Genomic DNA, 21,511 nt, shown 5'->3' with positions numbered 1-21,511 from the left:
TATTGTACATTTCATATCTGTACTTCTGTCAATGTTTCAAGTCTTCTTCTTTACATTCCATCACTTAGATGTTTTCTAATCTATAATACATTTTTATTGGTTACTATATTTCCAGACTACACGGACCACACTACCTTTTGTAGTCTCCGTTTACAAAGGGCTGGATTTTACAGGCCCCCATGAGTGTATTTGAAGGGCTTCCCACTGCCTTCCCACCCACCCTTGAATTGTCTCATATTACTACGGGCAGGCAGTCTATCCACCCACTGTTGGGCTTATTGAACCCCTTAAGTGGCTAATGAATTGGCAGTTAAGGGCCTCACACCACTCCTGTCACTATTTTACACATGGTAGGGCATGGCGGAGGCAACGTGGGTAATCAAGGAGCTTTCACTGCACAAGCTGATGTTGGATAGGAAGGGTATCCGGTTTTTTTCCGGAGTTTGGGGGGTGTCTCTCGTGTCCAAAGGCATCCATCCCACCAAGGTCATACCCCCATCGCACTATGATCCACACCACTGACCTCGCAAACTGAGCCTCCCACACACTCCTCCTCCAGACTGGGTCTGCCAGTCAGCCTTGTTCAAAATCCCTGACTTCTCATTGTGGCCAGGCTCCCTGTGGACTGTCTGTAGCAGTGGGGGCCACTGTTCAATTCTTACGTTGCTGGGAGTATAGACCTGCAAGCCAGACTGACCAGCAGCTCTCTAAGATGAAACTTCCTCCCAGATGGGTTTGAAGTCCCTTAGAAATAATTATGGTTGTTCCCAGCATGATAGAACTGCAGATAGGTAGGTTTTGGGTGGGTGGGCTGACAACTGACTTCTTCCAATCGGGTGGGGATGGGGAGTCTGCAGAACAGCAGAATAAAGCAACTTTAAAATCCAGCCCAAAATCTCAAACACTACCAAGGCCATCTTTGATCACTTCCTTGTCACTTTCACCAACCACCTCTCCTATCTTCCTGTCTATCCCCACTACACTTAGCCTCTGCCTGTGGAAAAATCTTTCCATTCTTCCCTCCCACCCCACAACCAATTTCACTCCAAGTGGTCAGCTAGTCCATTGTTCAGGGCTGTGGACCTGCTGAACTGTTCTTTTACCTCAATCATCCAGCAACTCAATCACCATCATCCACGGTTTAGGCTCTTCTTCCCCTAACTTCTTTCTCCTTCCTCTTCTGATACCCTATGTATAAAGAGTTATTTGGCTTTTTGTCTTCCATCCACTCTGGTCCTGACCCTCTGATATCCTGAATTTACCACCCCATTTCCACCAGTGTCTTGTTTCAGCCATCTGATTCACGAGACCCACCTCTTGTTACTTACCCAAATCCTTTCATACTCAACTTATCACCTCTGTACGACCCTTTCCTCAGACATCCCAAACCTGCCATCTGCAACTCCAAATCCTAACATCATTTTGCTTTTTAAGGCTTTCACCTCTCGTTGTCATGTCCATTTTGCTCAAAAGTTTGCTGCATTGAGTTACAGCCTATTCCACAACTTCACTGAATTATTCTGAAGATGTTATTCCCCTTGTAATGCTTCAATAAGCTTCAATTTCATTTATTTACCAGTAGTTTCTTCAATATAAAAACGTGGTTACCCTATTCATCCTCGCAGAAGAATACAGATATGGTTTCCTCACACTTTCCTTAAATCAGAATGAGTTGTGGCTTCAACACAAAAATCTTCTCAATATCAAAGCGTTACTACTTTCTTTCAAAAAAGGTGCAATTATAAACACTCGAATACAAATAGGAGAAAAAAAATTAAAGAAAAATAAAAACATTTTAAAAGAGAAGCTACAAGGCAATGATAAAAGCAAATTACTGCAGATGCTGGAATCTGAAACCAAAAGAAAAAATGCTGGAAAATCTCAGCAGGTCTGGCAGCATCTGTAAAGAGAGAAAAGCGCTGACATTGAGATGACCCTTTGTCAAAGCTTTGCCAGACCTGCTGAGATTTTCCAAGACAAATGATAAATACTGGGCAGAGAAATTTCAATGATCCCTTAATACATTTTCTCCTGATCAGAGGTACACTTGCTGTGGTGAAATGAAGCTCATCTAAGCTGACAATTTAACTGAATTTAAACACCACTGACCTGAGTAAACATCAATGAGACAGAATTGATGTGCGTGCTTTGGAAATGGACCGTTTTGTAATAACAACATTAATGTTCCATTCATCAGGATTTCATTAGTGACTCTAAATCTACAGTTTCTAAAAACAGCACGAGGCATCGGATTAACTAAGATTACAAATTGTTATCCTGAATCAGACCTTATAATACTGATGGATTTATACTATTGATGGTAGAGTATTTTATTTTAGCTTAAAATTGTTAAAGATCTGGATTGAACTCCCAAAGTAATTTGACATTTTAAACAGAGGCTCTATTTAGGAAAGAATGAATCGGCATGAATTTTTATGGAAAGCAAATCAGTTTCCACTGAAAAGTCACAATTATTTAGCACATGAAAAATGGCTTTAGCACTGTGGAATTTTTCCATGCATGCGACTAGCATTTTCATGACATTAATTTGAGACAGTACATACTCAATGCCTTGGAACATGGCACATCTTCCAGGCAGGCTCTAATTAAGTCTCAAACTTTGGTCATTGCCCTCTAATTGTACTGTGTAAAAAGGAAATAGCCTCAGAAATCTATCAGATGCCAAATCCCGAAGATCACAGCAAAAAACCCCACACCCACCACGTTTTGTAATATATTTATATGTCCATTACCCCACCTCATGAATTTATTTTTTCCTTTTTGGTCACATGACTTTCCTCACCAACCTCCTGGTCATCACCAGCAGTGCTCCACCCAGTGAGATACCCTCAAATCACTATTGTTACCAGTGGATAACCTCAAACTTATCCACATTATACTGCATCTGCCATGCATATACCCACTCATTCAGCCTACCCAAATCACGCTGAAGCATCTCTGCATCCTCCTTACAGTACACTCTTCCACCCAACTTTGTATCATCTGCAAACTTGGGAGATAATACATTAGCTACCTTACTCAAATGTTTTTAAAAAGGTCCAAGCTTTTAAATAGGCGAGTGAGCAGGCAGTCAGCTGAGAAGTCGGGTCCGGTCAGGAGGGTGCATCAAATGTGCAGTTACCAAGCTGTTAGCCCAGGTTTTACCCCAGAAATGTTAGACAGTTTAAGTACACAGCTAAATCTCGTATATCCACCCAAGTCCTAAGCTCTGGGTCAGAAACATTCACAAGTCCCAGCAGAGAATTCAGCCCATTTGAAGTTTCAACGTCCTTGGCAATTACCACATATATCCATGCATGTAGACGTTTGCAGGGACATATGGGCATTTCTTGACTATGTCCCATCTCAGATGATCCAGAGACGAAGGGTGGGATTTTTGGACCCTTCCCACCAGCGGATTCTTCCAATCCCAGCTGAAGTGAAACCCCACACAGTGGGTTCTCCGGCAGTCATGCAAAATGCCACAGACTTGGGGGCTTAACATTCCGGCCAAAGATTTGGACCAATAATTCCTGTGTCTGGTGTCCCAAGTTATTGTATCCAGAGAAATGTCCTTTAGTGCCATAGTATGACTTTTCTGGGAACTAGATGATCTCCTGTTTCATTGATAATTTTGTTGCACCTACCTGCATCAGATAGTCACAGAGCTGCAACCAAATGGCCACTGAGTATGCTGGATTGTTCTAAACCGTTACCTCTCAAATTGGAAACTCAAGCACAGAACGACACCACTATATGTGTTGACACTCAGGTAACCATGCATTACTTCACCACTTAGCTGCCAGAGAACCCAGCCCTATATTGCTCTCTTTCCAGCTCAAACGCCAGGTAATCAAATTGTCTGTATTGTGACCTAATGGGAAAGTGGCTCCATAGATGATTTGAATAGAGTGGCATTCTGCAGAAAGACGCTCAAAATGGAACAGAACATGGAGAGGAAGTACCTCACGCTGAAAGTATTTCACTTTACACTTTTCTTCTCTTTCTTTCCCATTTAGTATTTCAAATGAAGTGCTTCAACCATCAGATCCAGCTAGCCCTTCATCGAGGCATCAGACCAAATGATGGTTTGGGAAAGATTATAGGTCTGCATCTATTGTGAAGTAGACCAAATCGTCATTTTTTTTTCCTCTTCAGAGATGTTCAAGTATTTAAATGTAGTGATCATTATCTTTCTAAAAGAAAAGAAAAACTATACCCTACAATGTTAGAACATAGAAAGTCACAGCACAAACAGGCCCTTCGCCCCACAAGTTGCGCTGATCATATCCCTACCTCTAGGCCTATCTATATCCCTCAATCCCATTAAATCCCATGTACTCATCCAGAAGTCTCTTAAAAGACCCCAACGAGTTTGCCTCCACCACCACCGACGTCAGCCGATTCCACTCACCCACCACCCTCTGAGTGAAAAACTTACCCCTGACATCTCCTCTGTACCTACCCCCCAGCACCTTAAACCTGTGTCCTCTCGTAGCAACCATTTCAGCCCTTGGAAATAGCCTCTGAGAGTCTACCCTATCCAGACCTCTCAACATCTTGTAAACCTCTATCAGGTCACCTCTCATCCTTCGTCTCTCCAGGGAGAAGAGACCAAGCTCCCTCAACCTATCCTCATAAGGCATGCCCCCCAATCCAGGCAACATCCTTGTAAATCTCCTCTGCACCCTTTCAATGGCTTCAACATCTTTCCTGTAATGAGGTGACCAGAACTGCGTGCAGTACTCCAAGTGGGGTCTAACAAGGGTCCTATAAAGCTGCAGCATTATCTCCCGACTCCTAAACTCAATCCCTCGATTAATGAAGGCTAGTACGCCTTCTTGACCGCATCCTCCACCTGCGAGGCCGATTTAAGAGTCCTATGGACCCGGACCCCAAGGTCCTTCTGATCCTCTACACTGCTAAGAATGGTACCCTTCATATTATACTGCTGCTTCATCCCATTGGATCTGCCAAAATGGATCACTACACACTTATCCGGGTTGAAGTCCATCTGCCACTTCTCCGCCCAGTCTTGCATTCTATCTATGTCTCGCTGCAACTTCTGACATCCCTCCAAACTATCCACAACACCACCTACCTTGGTGTCGTCAGCAAACTTACCAACCCATCCCTCCACTTCCTCATCCAGCAAGGGTCCCAGAACAGATCCCTGGGGCACTCCACTGGTCACTGACCTCCATGCAGAGAAAGACCCCTCCACAGCCACTCTCTGCCTTCTGCAGGCAAGCCAGTTCTGGATCCACAAGGCAACAGCCCCTTGGATCCCATGCCCTCTCACTTTCTCAAGAAGTCTTGCATGGGGGACCTTATCGAACGCCTTGCTGAAGTCCATATAGACCACATCCACCGCTCTTCCTTCGTCAATGTGTTTGGTCACATTTTCAAAGAACTCAACCAGGCTCGTAAGGCACGACCTGCCCTTGACAAAGCCGTGCTGACTACTTTTGATCATACTAAACTTCTCTAGATGATCATAAATCCTGTCTCTCAGGATCCTCTCCATCAACTTACCAACCACTGAGGTTAGACTCACCGGTCGGTAATTTCCCGGGCTGTCCCTGTTCCCTTTCTTGAATATAGGGACCACATCTGCAATCCTCCAATCCTCCGGAACCTCTCCCGTCTCCATCGACGATGCAAAGATCATCGCCAAAGGCTCCGCAATCTCCTCCCTCGCCTCCCACAGTAACCTGGGGTACATCCCATCCGGTCCCGGCGACTTACCAACCTTGATGCCATTCAATAGTTCCAACACATCCTCTTTCTTTATGTCCACATGCTCGATCCTTTCTGTCCACCGCAAACCAGCAGTACAACCACCCAGATCCCTTTCCACCGTGAATACCGAGGTAAAGTATTCATTAAGCACCTCCGCCATTTCTAACGGTTCCGCACAAACTTTTCCCCCTTCACCTTTTAAGGGTCCTATGCCTTCACATCTCATCCTTTTACTCTTGACATATTTGTAGAAAGCCTTGGGATTCTCCTTAATCTTACCCGCCAAGGTCTTCTCATGACCCCTTCTCGCTCTCCTAATTTCCTTCTTAAGCTCCTTCCTTTACTGTTCAACAGTAAATGTACTGACTAGAGCAATACGAAGCCATACACCAGAAATTCACAGGTTAACCTCTGGTCTGTACTAAGTTAAATGACCTCTGGCAGTTTAGTTAGTCTTCTGGCCTGGGGCCAAGGAAGATGGTCTTCAGTTCCCATTCCTTATCCAGTGACATAACAGAAAAACAATCAGACTCTCCTGGGAATATCTCAGTCTTTCCTTCCCTCCTCTTCTCCAATAATCAGATATCCTTATGAAAAATACCCATCCAGAGACAGTAGGGAGAGCTAGCATTGTTCGCCTTAGTGTATAGTAGGGGAGGAGGAGATTCAATTGCTGGGGAGAGGGCAAAAAAATCATGTATTTTTGATAGAGTAAATCAGGATATACTATTTCCAGGATCAGTAACCAGACATTTGAGGGGATAGAGAAAAGCAATAACAAGGATTGTTTGAAATTGTTACAAGTTGTGGTGATTTGGAATCTATTACCTGAAAGGGTAATCTATCCAAGTTTAAATACAACTTTCAAAACAAAATTGGATAAATACATGGAGCAAAAATAAATGACAGGGCTATGCAGATGGAAGTCATGATGTGGAGATGCCGGCGTTGGACTGGGGTAAGCACAGTAAGAAGTCTCACAACTGAAAGTATACTTTAACCTGGTGTTGTGAGACTTCTTACTATGCAGATGGAGCCAGGGAGCTGAATGGATTTGGATAGTCTTTTCAAAGGTGCAGGTGCAATGGGCTGAATGGTCTCTTTTTGCGTTATATAATTCCATGATTCTAAATACTTCATCGAGGGTGCTATTGCCCTTGGAATACAGCCCACTATAAATTGTCATTTTCGAGAAAGCAAATGAGGAAAAATAATATGTAATTACAATTTCTTTTAGCAGTATAGATAATTTCTGGTTTGATACTTTATCCAAGCATTCAATACTCAGACACAACTTTCTTCCACACAAAGAACAGCCGGTGAAAGATCAGATTTGTTTTTAAATGCTTAGAGCATCACAATAATTTTTTGGAACGTCTCTTTCCCTGCATCTCATGATCTGCTCATCCACACCAATCTTTCCCTAATTTTGTTCCCACTCCGCATAGTAAAGACCACAGGTCATCACCTGGAGAATGGCAGGTCAGCAATTCCGTAAGCATTACAGCATCAAGACTGCTGTTTTATTTCAAAGCACAGACAGGCTTTAACAGAAATTATTTTAAATAACTTGGTCATTAATACGTGATTTTTTTTTCCACCTCGTATCATTACATTAAGACGCTGGAGGTTGGCAGATTATTTCACCATCACTATGGAAACGCTCTAATCCTGCTTACAAACCATATTATATTCACCATTGATTTGGTCCTTGAAGTATAAACAGTCAAAAACAAATTCTGTGACGATTGGTCGGCGGGTCAGACCAACTCCATGATACATTCCCACCTCCACAAAATTTTGCAGAAAGTGGGATGCTTTGAGTTTTTTTTTTATTAGGAAAGGTGACATTAATAATCCCATCAACAATAACTGCTTTGGCTACAGTATCGGCATTTTCCAGGCCAAAAGATTTCTCAGCCTGTATAAAAACACAAAAATATCCATACAGCATATTTGAATTACTTCACAGTATTTATTCATATGACCATTAAAAAAAAATCTAACAGTCTGATGTCTAATGCCAGCATTGGACTTGTTAAAGATAAAGTAGCTCCATTCAGTTGTAGAAGCAATTGTGCTGTTGACAAGAGCTGTGAAAGGGTTTTGACAAGGACCTGAGCAGTTGTATGTAGCACTTGGAAACAGGTGATTAGATTATAGTGATGACATATGATTGCATAGTATTGTTGTGTCCCTTTAGGGAATCATCTGTCAAACACTTGTTCTGATATCTTTCAGGACATGTTACAAGATATTTGAAATTGTTCATTCAAAACTATTTAATCTGACAACATGTGAGCTGAGAGAGCCCATTAGAAAGAGTGGAATGAAAGCTGGGAATCAAATGAAAATACATGCAAATTACAGATTCCTATTTCCTCAAGAAAGCTGTTAGCATCAGCAAGTGTCAGAAGGGAAGTTTATGATTAGACAGAGTGACACAACCACAAATCCATGAAAAAGGCTAATGGTATGTTGGCTGTTATGTTAAGAGGGTTGGAATACAAAGGAGAGGAAATTATGTCATACAGACTCTTGCTTAGATCCCATCTGGAGAACTGCATTCAGGACAACAAAATCCATACTGGTCTTTCAGGGAGACAACAGATATTCCTTGAAGTGATGACTATTCACTTCTTTACCAGAGCCATTGTTACAATCAAAACTATTTGCTCCCAAAGACCACCACCAAGCAGGATATCAGGCTTCTGAAGATGCACTTTCCACGCCTGGACCTTCACATGGCTCAGGTTTGCTGTGCAATATGGCCTACCGAGACATGTGGATCTTGAAGATGCCGATGTGCTAGATCAACACAGCTTAGCAGAAGAACAAGAGTTGGAAGAAGAGGAGGAAGAGGATTCAGACAGAGATGCCCTGAGTTATGAGGAGAGATAAAAATGACCAGGATTCCTATTCCTAGATACCAGTCACCAGGAACCCCATCTCACTCAAATTAAGAAAACCGAACAATTTCTTCTGAGTTCGTCCCTCTGCTCTGTAGATTTCAGTGCGTTTTCTTAAATTCCCACTATTCCTTTCACTGTACACCATCAGATACTAACTTTTATAATCAAAGTAGCTAAATACAGCTTTTCGACATTCAACAAAGCATCTCCACATTTTCAAGGTAGACTCTTTTTCACATTTAAGTATCTTCCAGCAAAGGTCTCAACAACTTGGTCTTTGAGGCAAGAATAAAATTGAGCAGGTACCCACTATTACTAGTAATGGCTTTGGCTAAATTAGAGTGTAACACAGTGCAATACCAGGATAACTTTGGTGTAAAATTCCAGATGGGGAACACAGTCAGGTATAGTAATTCCTCTGGTTGAACAGCAAGTTGGCACTGAATATCTGGGCTAGCACATGAATAATAAACAGTTGTGTAATGTACTGAGCAATAATTGATGGTCACAGATACCCAGCAAGAGGAAAGGAGCACAACCTCAGGTCTCAGAGGTTAAGGATAAACAGAAATTGTTAACAGTCTGCCAATTAGACTGGTGGAGTAGGAGTATGAAAAATAACTAAATCAAAAAATACTTGAACACACAAAGGAATGAGTTAAAGTTAATTTGCCATGGAAAACACTATGGACTGTAAAACTGAATACAAGGCTCCAGGACTACGTCACTACCTAGTCTGCAACTGGTCTTTGAATCTCATCTTTGTACAATAAGGAGATGTGATGGGTTATGCTCAACTTAATCCATGTTTCACCATATGCAAATAGTTATGTATTGTTAAGTCTGTTCAGTTGGTGTTATATCAGGGTTCATATGCAGTTAGCATTTGCACACACTGTTACATTGTAATAGCACCACCGTCCCAACATAAGGGGTGGGGGGAAAGAAGATGTAGACAAAGTGGTCACATGATGAGGCTACAAAAAAGGGTCACGTGATTGGAGCATGGGAGTTCTCTCCAGAGTTCAGGCAGAGCACAAAAATGGGGTAGCCGCTTAGCTAGTGAATAAAGTATTGTTTGTTACAAGTCCTTGTTGTCAGTGTTCGGGAAACCCAGCACTTCTGGCGGCACGGTAGCACAGTGGTTAGCACTGCTGCTTCACAGCTCCAGGGACCTGGGTTCGATTCCCGGCTTGGGTCACTGTCTGTGTGGAGTTTGCACATTCTCCTCGTGTCTGCGTGGGTTTCCTCCGGGAGCTCCGGTTTCCTCCCACAATCCAAAGATGTGCGGGTTAGGTTGATTGGCTATGCCAAAATTGCCCCTTAGTGTCCTGGGATGCATAGATTAGAGGGATTAGTGGGTAAAATATATGAGGGTAGGGCCTGGGTGGGATTGTGGTCGGTGCAGACTCGATGGGCCGAATGGCCTCTTTCTGTACTGGAGGGTTTCTATGATTTCTTTCTATGATTTTTTCTACAGATTCAAAATTGGCTAAGTGACAGAGAATAATAGTTAATGGATGATTTTTGGGCTGGGGAAGGTTTGTAGTGAAGTTCCCCAGGAGTCAGTGATCTATACCTTTGTGTACAGGGCACAATTTCAAAACATTGCAAATACGAAATTTGGAAGAGATGTGAACGGAGAAATATATAGACTTAAGGATAACAATTCAGTGGAATGGTCAGATAGGTGGCAGATGAAAGTTTAATGTGGAGAAACATGAAACGATTCATTTTGGTAGGAAGAATACAGGAACAATATAAAAAAGGGGTCAGGAACAGAGAAACCTGGTGGGGTCTAGTTGTGCATAATCCAGTAAGGTGGCAGGACAGATTGAGAAAGCAGTTAATAAAATGTACAAGAGCAAGGAAGCTATGCTGAACTTGCATAAGACACTGATTCGTCCTTAACTAGTATTGTGTCCAATTCTGGGCACCACACTTTACGAATGATGAGAAGGTTTTGGAAAGTGTGCAGAAAGGATTCATGAGAATAGTTCCAAGGTTGAGGAATTTCAGTTACATGGAGAGACAAGAGAAGTTTGGACTGCCTTTGCTGAAGAAAAGACTGAGGGGAGATTGGTATAAATATTCAAAATCACGAGGTGCTTCGATGGGGTAGATAGAGAAAAAATGTTCCCATTGGTGAAAGTATCAAGAATGAGATGGCACAGGTTTGTAGTGATTGGATAAAGAAGAGCAACAGGAGGAAAATTTGCACTGAGTGGGTGGCATCTGGAATGCTCTGCCTGACATTCAAAATGGAATTAGACTGTTACCTGAACAGGAACCATGTGCAGGGTAGAGGGAGGAGGCAGGAGTGTGGCACTAGATGAATTGCTCAGAGCTGGAGCAGACACAACAGGCTGAATGGTTTCCTCCTGCACTGTAACATTCTTGATCGCTGACTGTTTAAACCGTGTCATGCATTTCATCTCAGCAATTTATTTTTGTCAAGGGAAGGAAGTAGGCCTTGAGTTATGTTCTTTCCTTCTTTGTAGTGACCTTTAAAGTTCATTTATTCAATTTAGGCATAATTATGTTCCATTTTTAAAATCACAAACTACTCATCAAGTCTTTGCAAGTTGCATTTTTAAACCTTACCCTTTCAACAAATATTAATCCCCCCCCTTCACCATTGTTATGGCTGCGGTCACTTTTCACACCAATAGAATCAAGCAGTCAAAGGGGTTCAGTTTTTAGATAGGATGAAAGATATTCTGCCCAAATTGTACACCATTAACCACTTGTTTGTTGAAATGGACCTCATTCATATTCCTACAATCCAAAACAATAGTGATGGAAGACAGAAGCCTCATTATACTCCAGATTATTGGGACATATTACATGCTGCCATGTTACTCAGCAGATACTCTCTCAGACCAAGACTCAGTCTATAGAACAGCAGTCAAATTCATTGAAATAAAGTAGACAAAGAACAGTATTCAGCATTAAATAGTATAAATATAAGCTTTATAATTCTCAGTACATATCAAAAACACTTCCCAAGAGAGAATGTGGAAACTAGAAGTTCACCTCTGAAATGGTTAAAGTCTTTTCCACAGATTGTCACCTTGCCGTGGTGGAAAGGTTTGAGCGTTCCATTAATCCCAGATGCAAAGCCACCGAGTATCTTAAACCCCTGGCAGGGTCACCCATGATAGCAAGGTCGGAGGGGAGGAACTAGACAAAGCACAATCCGAAACAAGTCCTCAACGATGGATCAGGCAGCCACGTGACATCCATGGCTGAGATGGCGGATGAAGGTTGCAGCAGAAGGGAGACCCCAGTCATCAAGGTCCTCTTGCCATTGGAACTGGGCCTACGTGTGTTTTCCCCGCCCCCACACAAAAAAGCCCTGTGGTGATCGGCGAGATGTGACAGGGACAAGACCGTGAGACCTGGAAGTCCCTAGCCTCAGATTGGCACATAGACCATGGAGTTTGATTCGGATGTCTCGTTCTTGGAATAGGAACAAGCACACATTTTGGCAACTTTCTCATGACTAAGCAGCCCTCCTCAGGGCCTACTCCACTCACCATGCATGGGGAAGAGGTTAGAAAAAGGTGACCAAAAAAATGTCTGTTCCGTCAGCAACCTGTCTGGAAAACCACATCCAGCAGGCTCATCTACTTGCAGTCAGAAATCAAAAGTTAAACTCAATTTCAGAACCTCATGGATAACTAGCAAAACGAACAACCAGAATGGAGAACTGCCATTGTTGCCCATGAACCCAGGCGCTTCCACAAGAGCAGCTAAGGGAAGGAGACAATGGTTACACTTTCTTCTGGAGAGGAAAACCCAAGGATCAGCCCAGGATGCATGGAATTGGATTCATCATCAAGAATGAAGTTATCAACCGACTCTTGAGCTTCCTGTTGATATCATTGAAGCCTCATACTCTCCATCCACAACTTGCCAAGAACCAGTGGGCAATGATAGTAAGTGCCGATGACTAGTCTAAAGTGGCTTCTACTCCACCCTGAACACCATACTCTCCGACATTCCTAATGAAGATCATCCTCCTTGGGACTTCAACACCAGAGTTGGAAAGGACTGCCGATTCTGGAAACGAAGGAGTTGGGAATTGCAACTGAAATGGGATTCTCCTGCCCACCAAATGTGCAGAACACCAGCCTATCATCATTAACGCACTGTTCCACCAAAAAGACAAGTGCAAGACTTCCTGGAGACATCTGAATCAAAACACTGGCACATCGACTTTTGTAATCATCCAGCCCGAGATCAAAAGGATACCCTCATCGCCTAAGTAATGACCAGTGCAGACAACTGCTGGACACACCACTGACTCATCTACTCTTTTATGTCCATCAGTCTCTCCCAGAAACAGCTGAAGAAGAAACAGCTTCAAGACCAATGCATGCTAGAAAACTTTCAACAATGCCTTCACCAAAATCTCCAATACATTCATTCTAGTGTAGTGGAGAAAAACTGGAAAGAGCTGAAGACACCATCATCAAGCTGTGAAGACGGGGAAGGCGATGGCCTAGGTGATATTATCACTAGACTATTATTACTAGAAACTCAGCTAATGTTCTGGGGACCCAGATTCAAATCCTGTCATGGCAGATGGTGGAATTTGAATTAAAATAGCTGGAACTAAGAATCTACCGATGACCATGAAACCATTGTCGATTGTCGGAAAAACCCATCTGGTTCACTAATGTCCTTTAGGGGAGGAAATCTGCTGTCCTTACCTGGTCTGGCCTACATGCGACTCCAGAGCTACAATAACGTGGTTGACTCTCAACTGCTCTCTAAACAAGGGCAACGAGGGATGGGCAATAAATGCTGACCAGCCAGCGCTCCCATGTCCCATGAATTAATTAAAAAAGAAAAACTGTTTTAACGAGAATGACCACATCATCCAAGACTGCATCGACAAGGGGAAAGCTCTCGTCCTGGCAAAACATCACCAGCAAAGCAAAGAGGAGAACTTAAACAGCAAAGGCAGAGGTACAAAGAAGAATGAGAGAAATGAAGGATAAATGGTGAACTGATAAAGCTAAGGAACTGGAACTCCTTACCAACAAACAATCACCCGAGGCTTCTTCAGTGCCACCAAGGCAATATATGGACCCAACACCCGGCCTGTAACCAGCATGGAAAGCTTGAATGAAGTCGAAGCTACCATTAAACACGAATAATGGAAAAGCTCCAGGAGTGGATGGGATTCCAGCAGAAATGTTCAAACTTGGAGGAGAGGAGATCACCCATTATCTCTATCAGCTGGTCCTGAAAATCTGGGAAAAAGAAGAAATCCCTGCCAACTTTGGATGCTGCCATTGCCACCATCTTCAAGAAAGAAATAAAGTGGATGGTGGGAATCTCCCTGCTCTCCATCAGTAAAATCATCACCCAGATCCTCACTAGCCACCTGCTTCCACTCTGAAGAAATCCTTCCGGAAAGCCAGTACGGCTACCAACTAAACTGTGGAACAGTCAACATGATTTTCACTGCACAACAAGAAGTGAAATGCCAGGAGCAACAAAGGCCAGAGCAATTCATCAACATTGTCTGACTCCTCCAGGATTATCAGCCACACAAAGACCCACAGAACCCATGACCAGTGACACGGAGTTTCTTAGGTGGGCAATCATACGCGAGTGATTGTCGAATAAGAAGGATGATAGATTGTAAAGGGATCAGACCCCCTCCTGGCTGCAACCTGTCATTAGAGTGGATTCTTAAAGTCGCTTTTCAAATCCTTTGAAGGTGCAACAAAAAAAAACCTAAAAAATAAATTGACATTTCCCATTACTAAATTAGATGGTTAGCCATTTGCCAATTATATCAGGTAGTTTGTCCAACTTGAAATAGTCAAAAACACCACATATCCTTTTTTCCATTGACCAGAAAATCCAGGCTATCATTAAACTTTACAATTCAAAAATTCCTGTCTTCAACAACTTTTAGCTTCCTTCTAGTACTAAATTCTACATAAGAATTCCAGGTCTAATGAATAATGGGTTGTGTGTTTAATATTTTGAAAGGTAAAGCTTTTCAATAAACCAACCAGAGCATGAATTTTAAATGGACTTGAAGGCAAGTTCACTTGATTTGAAAGTGGAATCTAGAAAATTAGACTCAATCACCCATCACAATTCAGGAACTGAAGTCATACACTCCCCAGGGGACCAGACTACAGGATAACCACAGGCAATTTGTCAAATAACCTGTTTCTCACCCTGCCCCATTAAAACAGTAAAATGTCGAATGCAATCATACCCCGCTTTCTGATGAACAATCATGGAAGATTTGGGATGAAGGTTTAACTAACTTTCTCAAAAGAAAATAAGTGACAGGACACAAAATAAATAGCTTTCTCAAGTGAACCTGAATCTGAACTACCCCAATTTAAACATTGCTCTTAATCTTTAACATCAATGATCTGAAAGTCTCCTAATGAGTTCAGGTATGTCACAATGATTAAACCATCAAATTTCCCACTAATAATTCAAGATTTATGGCATTGCTTTAATCACCCAAGGACATTGAAAAACATGACAGCACAGATTATGTAAATGGAGCTAAAACCTAACAAGGGTAGTAGTAATTTGCTGTACATGAGTGACAATGATAACTCATTCTTATAAATGCAAGTCCTTCTTCTTCCCATACTAGTTCGAAGTTACAATTACTGGTCAGAACTCATTTGGAGTTTTAGGCTCCCTATCTTTTAGGAAGTCATAGTGCTCCTGTAGAAAGTAGTGAAAACTCAGCAGGGTTAAAAGGTAATAGGTTAGGTGGAGATGCTGCTTAAATTATCGTAAGGAAATTTAGAGGTTAAGCAGTGATCTGAGTCATGATATTAGCTGATTGTATGTGTGGACTCCAGTATTAGATACTATATGGTACACTCTATACTGCATATGGGTTCACTTGACCTGGGGATTGAAGGTCAGAGAGCACATGGTAGAGAAGGTCAGTATAAGGCTGCAGATGCATTGTAGACGTATGTTCACATTAAGAAAATGTGCTGTCAATAAAGTTAGCAATGGTGTTGGTGTGCATCATGAAAACAAGATAGTCTCCGACAAATTTAAAATAATGGAGGAGATAAGATAGGATAGGATATGAAAATTCCTTTAATAAGGTCGCCCAGAATGAGACATACGCTGAAATTCTCCCATCTCGCCCACCACAGGAATTGTAGTGGGCGAGACAGAAAATTCGGCAGACCATTTAGAGGTCTGTTGAAGTCAGGTGGGAATTTCCGGTCTTGGGATGCAAGCAGCCCGAGAATCCCACCCATAATCCGGTTAAAAAGTATTTCAGGAGGGAAGAAAACTCTTTCACAAATGTTGAAAGAATGTGGAGCACACTCCCCGGAAGGCTATTGAAGCAAAGCCCTTTGAGTTTGAGTTTATCCCCAAAGTTCCTTGGTTAAGAACATAACCAATTGATTCAATTCAGAATGACATTCTTCCCTCCTGTGGGGATCAATACCGCTTTTCAGAAATAGATATTTTAGAAAATATCGATCTAAACAAGATACTTAGTAGGAAAATAATTATATTAGAAGGATACTGAGAAAGAACAAGAAATTGGATTGGAGAAGTCTGGCCATAGCAAAATACTCTGAACCATATTGCTTGCAGCAGTTTCTAAATTTCAGATAGGCATGCAAGTGGTTGGTAGGACAATAAACTAGTTATGTGCAAACACAAGGGCACTGAAGTTTACAGGGAAGCTAGAAAATCGCAGCAAGAAAATCCAGAAATATCAGCCAGGCAAGTTCTGCCATTTTTCTGATGGGGTTTTACCAGAATTTAGAAATATGTCTATAGCGCAGGCCCAAAGCCAGGGACCACCTGGGATGGTTCCCAGTAAATCGAGAAAGTCAGAGATGTTGAAGGCGGTGGGGACTTGAAGCATTGCAACGAAGAAGGATGTCATGGTGTTGAGTGGGGTGGTGTGGTGAATACACAAGTGGGGCGAGCTTGGAAAGTGCTCCTAGCCCACAAGCAGTGCTAGAAAAGCACTTACCTGCTCGATCTGGCAACTCCCACCACCCTTCAGCTGTTGGAAACTCAGCCTGGAGGCATTAAGTTTAACTGGCGGACCAAAATCTGAGCAATACAGCCTCATTTACAAATAAAAATCACAACCCTACATCTCCAGAGGGGATTTCTCACCCAATCCCAAACTATTATGGTTGGGAACAGGACTTCACATTTTTTAATCGTAAAACCTTTCTTCCAAACCCCTTCATCTACCCGTCATGAGGTTTTAAAATTACTGCCGCAAATTACTTTGGTTAAGAAAATAATCAACTGATTATTTTCAGAGTATAGCAAGAAGTCTCACAACACAGGTTTATTTGGAATCACGAGCTTTCAGAGCGCTGCTCCTACATCAGCGGAGTTGTCCACTCATCAGCACCCTGAAAGTTCGTGATTCCAAATAAACCTGTTGGACTTTAACCAGGTTTTGAGAGACTTCTTACTGTGCCCAACCCAGTCCAACACCGGCATCTCCATATCATGGCTACCATCAACACAGCGAATCACCGGCTCAAAATGGAGAGGATTTCCAAGAAGATCGCACATACCGACACAGTCTACTCCCCTGATGAAAGGGTAATGCTCCGAAAGCTCGCGATTCCAAATAAACGTGTTGGACTTTAACCTGGTGTTGAGACTTCTTACTGTGCCCACCCCAGTCCAAAGCTGGCATCTCCACATCATTTCAGAGTAACATTCTTCCTTCTTGTGGGATAAATGGCTTTATTCAAAAGTAAAGAAAATATGCAGCATTAGAAAGAAAGAAAGAAACCCTACAGTGCAAAAGGAGGCCATTCGGCCCATCGAGTCTGCATCGACCACAATCCCACGCAGGCCCTACCCCCACATATTTACCCACTAATCCCTCTAACCTACACATCCCAGGACTCTAAGGGGCAATTTTTTTAACCTGGCCAATCAACCTAACCCGCACATCTTTGGACTGTGGGAGGAAACCGGAGCACCCGGAGGAAACCCACGCAAACACGAGGAGAATGTGCAAACTCCACACAGACAGTGACCCGAGCCGGGAATCGAACCCAGGACCCTGGAGCTGTGAAGCAGCAGTGCTAACCACTGTGCTACCGTGCCGCCCCATTGGTGGAGACCTGGAACACAGCTGCAGAAGAAGTCTTTTAATAATGATCAGAGCAGGTCACTGTATTTAACTTGGTGTCTGTTTTGCTAACCATCAGTTTTGTTCTTCCTAGTCAGTCAGAGTATCCCCATTGCTACCTACTTACTGCTGCTTTCATTTCATTGTGAAGGACAGATCAACATGATGCTTTGAGGCCTCAACTACTTTCACTGCTTGTGAATGCTCTCGGTTGAGTTATATTATTTTGAATAATTAATACTTGGTCTCAGAAAAAAGATTGTACAATTATAAGTAGTGAAAGTTTATATACCAGTGTTACTTTTTATTAGACAGTAATCAAGATGTCAAGGTTGTTGGATTTTGAGTTTGTGCTGTCAATAGGAGCTTGTATGCTGACTACACATTGAAAAACTGTGGGTGTGCTGCCTGCAATTTTCAATTCCAACCAGGCTTCAGCCAGAAGTGTACGTTTGAGAACCTAGGCACATTAAATCAAAGTTTTATGAACAAGTCTGACTCCTCTCATTCGAAATCTCAGGTGCCAGACTATCTTCTCCACAGCAGGAGATCTGGTGGTTAAAGGAGACAGAGAAAAAAAACATACCAACTGCAGAGGCACAACCAAACTGCCACAAAAAGTCAAAAAGGAATAAAACTGGATTGACTACCTGACATCAACCTAGGCACCGGAAACAACAACAGCACACCAGCTTAGTTGATCCTGTAAAGTCCTCCTTACTAACAACTAGGGACTTGTGCCAAAATTGGGAGAGCTGTTCCACACACTAGGCAAGCAATAGTCAAGTCACAGAATTCACAGCCAACATACTAGACACCTCCATCACCTCAGTATGTCATGTTCCATCAGCAGGACAGACCCATCTGAGGTAGTGGCAAAGTGCTATACAGCCAGGAAGGAGGGTGTTACCTTGGGAGTCCTCAATACTGACCATGAAATCTTATAGCATTGTCAAACATGGACAAAGAAATGCTTGTTGGTTACCAACTACATTTCTCCTCCCCCGACAACTGATGCAAGAGTGCTCCTCCATGTTGAGCCACTGAGGGTGACAAGGACAGAATGAACTCAGGGTGGGGGACTTCAATGTCCTTCACCAAGAGTGGCCCAGTAGCACCATTACTGGCTAAGCCCTGAAGGACACAGTTGTCAGATGGGATCTGCAGCTGGGCATCAGAAAACCAAACGGGCAAACCTAATAGATCGCATCCTCATCAATCTACGTGTTGCAAATGCAACTGCCCAAGACAATATTGGTAGGAATGACCACCACACAATCCTCGTGGAGACCTATCTTCACACCAAGGATACCCTCCATTGTATTGTGTGGCACTATCACAGTGCAAAATTAATTTGATTGAGATTAAATCTAGCAGCTGCATTGTGGGCCATCAGCAGAATTGTATTCAACCAAACTTGAAACTTTATAGCCTGGTATATCCCTCACTCTACCCATTACCTCCAAACCTGGATATCAATCTGCTTAAATGAGGAGTGCAGGAGGGCATGCTAGCAGCATGCCAGTGGCATAGCTTGACGTTAGTGTACCTTTAAGAGTTTTTTTTATATCATGTTCTCTGTAGCTCTCATTGTGGCACTGGATTGTCTTTTATTGCTCCTTCAGTGGTTTAAATGAGGTTTTTAAATTTTCACTCTGGATTGTTTTATGGCCCTGCATTGTTAGGAGGAAAACTGATTAACAAGTCAGGTGACAGGAGCTCTTTTGTTTTCAGCTTTGAGCTGCTGTTTAATTTCAGTTTAGGAGAGTGTGGACATCAGACTGAAAGCAGTGTCTCGCTCTCTCCCTGGGTTTTGGATGTTCTGCTGGTTAGCTGAAAGCAAGGCTTTTTGCCTTCCTGCAGTAGAAGGCTTGACCAGTGTCTCTCCGTGCTGTTACGGGAAGCTGTTCTGAGTGCATCAGGAGAACTGCAGCATTCATCCAAAGTACTCAGTTCCAGTATCACGTGAGCATTAGTTTTTGCTGTGTTAAAGCAGTGGAAGGGTTTTTTGTTTATGAGATTGATTTGATTGGAACATCTTCAGTATCTTTGTGAAGGGCTATATATTATTGTGGTTGTTTTGTTTTTTGTTTGTAATTGATAAAAGTTAGTGCTAATTTTCTTTCCATACATGTTAACTATATTCTTAAACAAACTTTGTTTGATAAAAGCTCCCTAAGTGGGTCATTTGAATCATATCGGAGGTGAAACACATCATGCTTATCCTAGCCAAATTCAAGGTGCAAACTTTATGATCCAGGCAGGCTCCATAAAGCACTGGAGTTTGACCTGAACCATAACATATCTAAAAATGGAGCATCAACCTGGTGAAGTTACACCATAGTTTTATATGCACGCTAAACAACATCTTGTAGATATAGAGCCAAGAGACCCCACAACCAATGGATCAGATAAGTGTTCTGCAGTCCTGCTGCATCCAGTCATGAATAATAGTGGACAATTAAACTAAACTAACTGGAGTACTATGCTCCACAAATATTCTCATCCTCAATGATTGGAGAGCCCATCATATCAGTGCAAAAGAAAATGATGAGGCATTTGCAACCATCTTCAGCCAGAAGTGATGATCCATCTCGATGTCCAGAGGTCTCCAGCATTGCAGATGCCAGTCTCCAGCGGATTCAATTTACTCCATGTGATAAGAAATGACTGGCAGTATTGGATACTGCAAAACCAATAGACTCTGACAACATTCTGGCAGTTCAGAAGACTTGTGCTCCAGAACTAGCCACACCTCTAGCCAAGTTGTTCCAGTGCAGCTACAATATTGGCATCTACTTGATGATACCGAAAGTTTCCCAGGTAGGCCCACAAAAAGCAAGGCAAACCACCACCCAGATGTCTCTCAAGCAAAGTGATAGATGGTGTCACTGACAACACTATCAAGCAACATAGACTAATAACTTGTTCGCTGACACTTCTCCAGACCTGCTCAGCCCTGACCTTATTACAGCTTTGGTCTAAGCATGGACAAAAGAACTGAACCAGAGAGGCAAGGTGAAAGTGACAGCACTTTGAGTACAGCATCAAGATGCCAGAATCAAATTGAAGTCACAGGAATCAGGGGGAAAGCTCTCCACTGCTTGGAGCCATACCTAGCACAAAGGAAGATGGTTGTGGTTGGAGGTCAATCAGCTCAGTCCCAAGATATCCCTGAAGGAGTTCCTCAGGATAGTGTCCTAGGCTCAATCAACTTCAACTGCTCCAATAACTGTTCCTCCATCATATGTCAAAAGTGGGGATGTTCACAGATCATTGCATAATGTTCAGAACAATTCACAACTCTCTCTGAACCAGTCCATGTCCAAATGCAGTAAGATCTGGACAACATTCAGGCTAGGGCTGATAGTGGCAAGTAACATTCATGCCTCAGAAATGCCAGGCAGTTATATTGCCAATAAGAAAGAATCTAACCATTGCCCCTTGACATTCACTTGCATTGCCATTATTGAATCCCCCACAATCAACATTCTGGGGTTACCACTGACTCAAAAATGAACTAGACCAGCCATATAAATACTGTGACTACAAGAGCAGGTCAGAGGCTGGGAATTCTGCAGCAAACAATTCACCCCCAAAGCCCGAAAGGATGGTGCCCCAAAGCCTGTCCACCATCAACAAAGGCACAAATCAAGAGTGTGATGGAATACTCCACACCTGCTTGGATGAGCGCAGTCCCAACACAAGCTCA

General features: G+C 42.6%; 1 protein-coding gene across 2 annotated transcripts in view; it reads right to left on the bottom strand.

Annotated features, from left to right (window-relative positions):
- The window catches only part of rapgef4a (Rap guanine nucleotide exchange factor 4a), a 284,780-nt gene that overhangs the window by 141,832 nt on the left and 121,437 nt on the right, over positions 1-21,511 (bottom strand). The window lies entirely within an intron of this gene.

The sequence above is a fragment of the Mustelus asterias genome, chromosome 14, assembly GCF_964213995.1.
Source record: "Mustelus asterias chromosome 14, sMusAst1.hap1.1, whole genome shotgun sequence".
Classification (NCBI taxonomy): Eukaryota; Metazoa; Chordata; class Chondrichthyes; order Carcharhiniformes; family Triakidae; genus Mustelus; species Mustelus asterias.
This window is presented reverse-complemented; position numbering and strand designations above follow the sequence as displayed.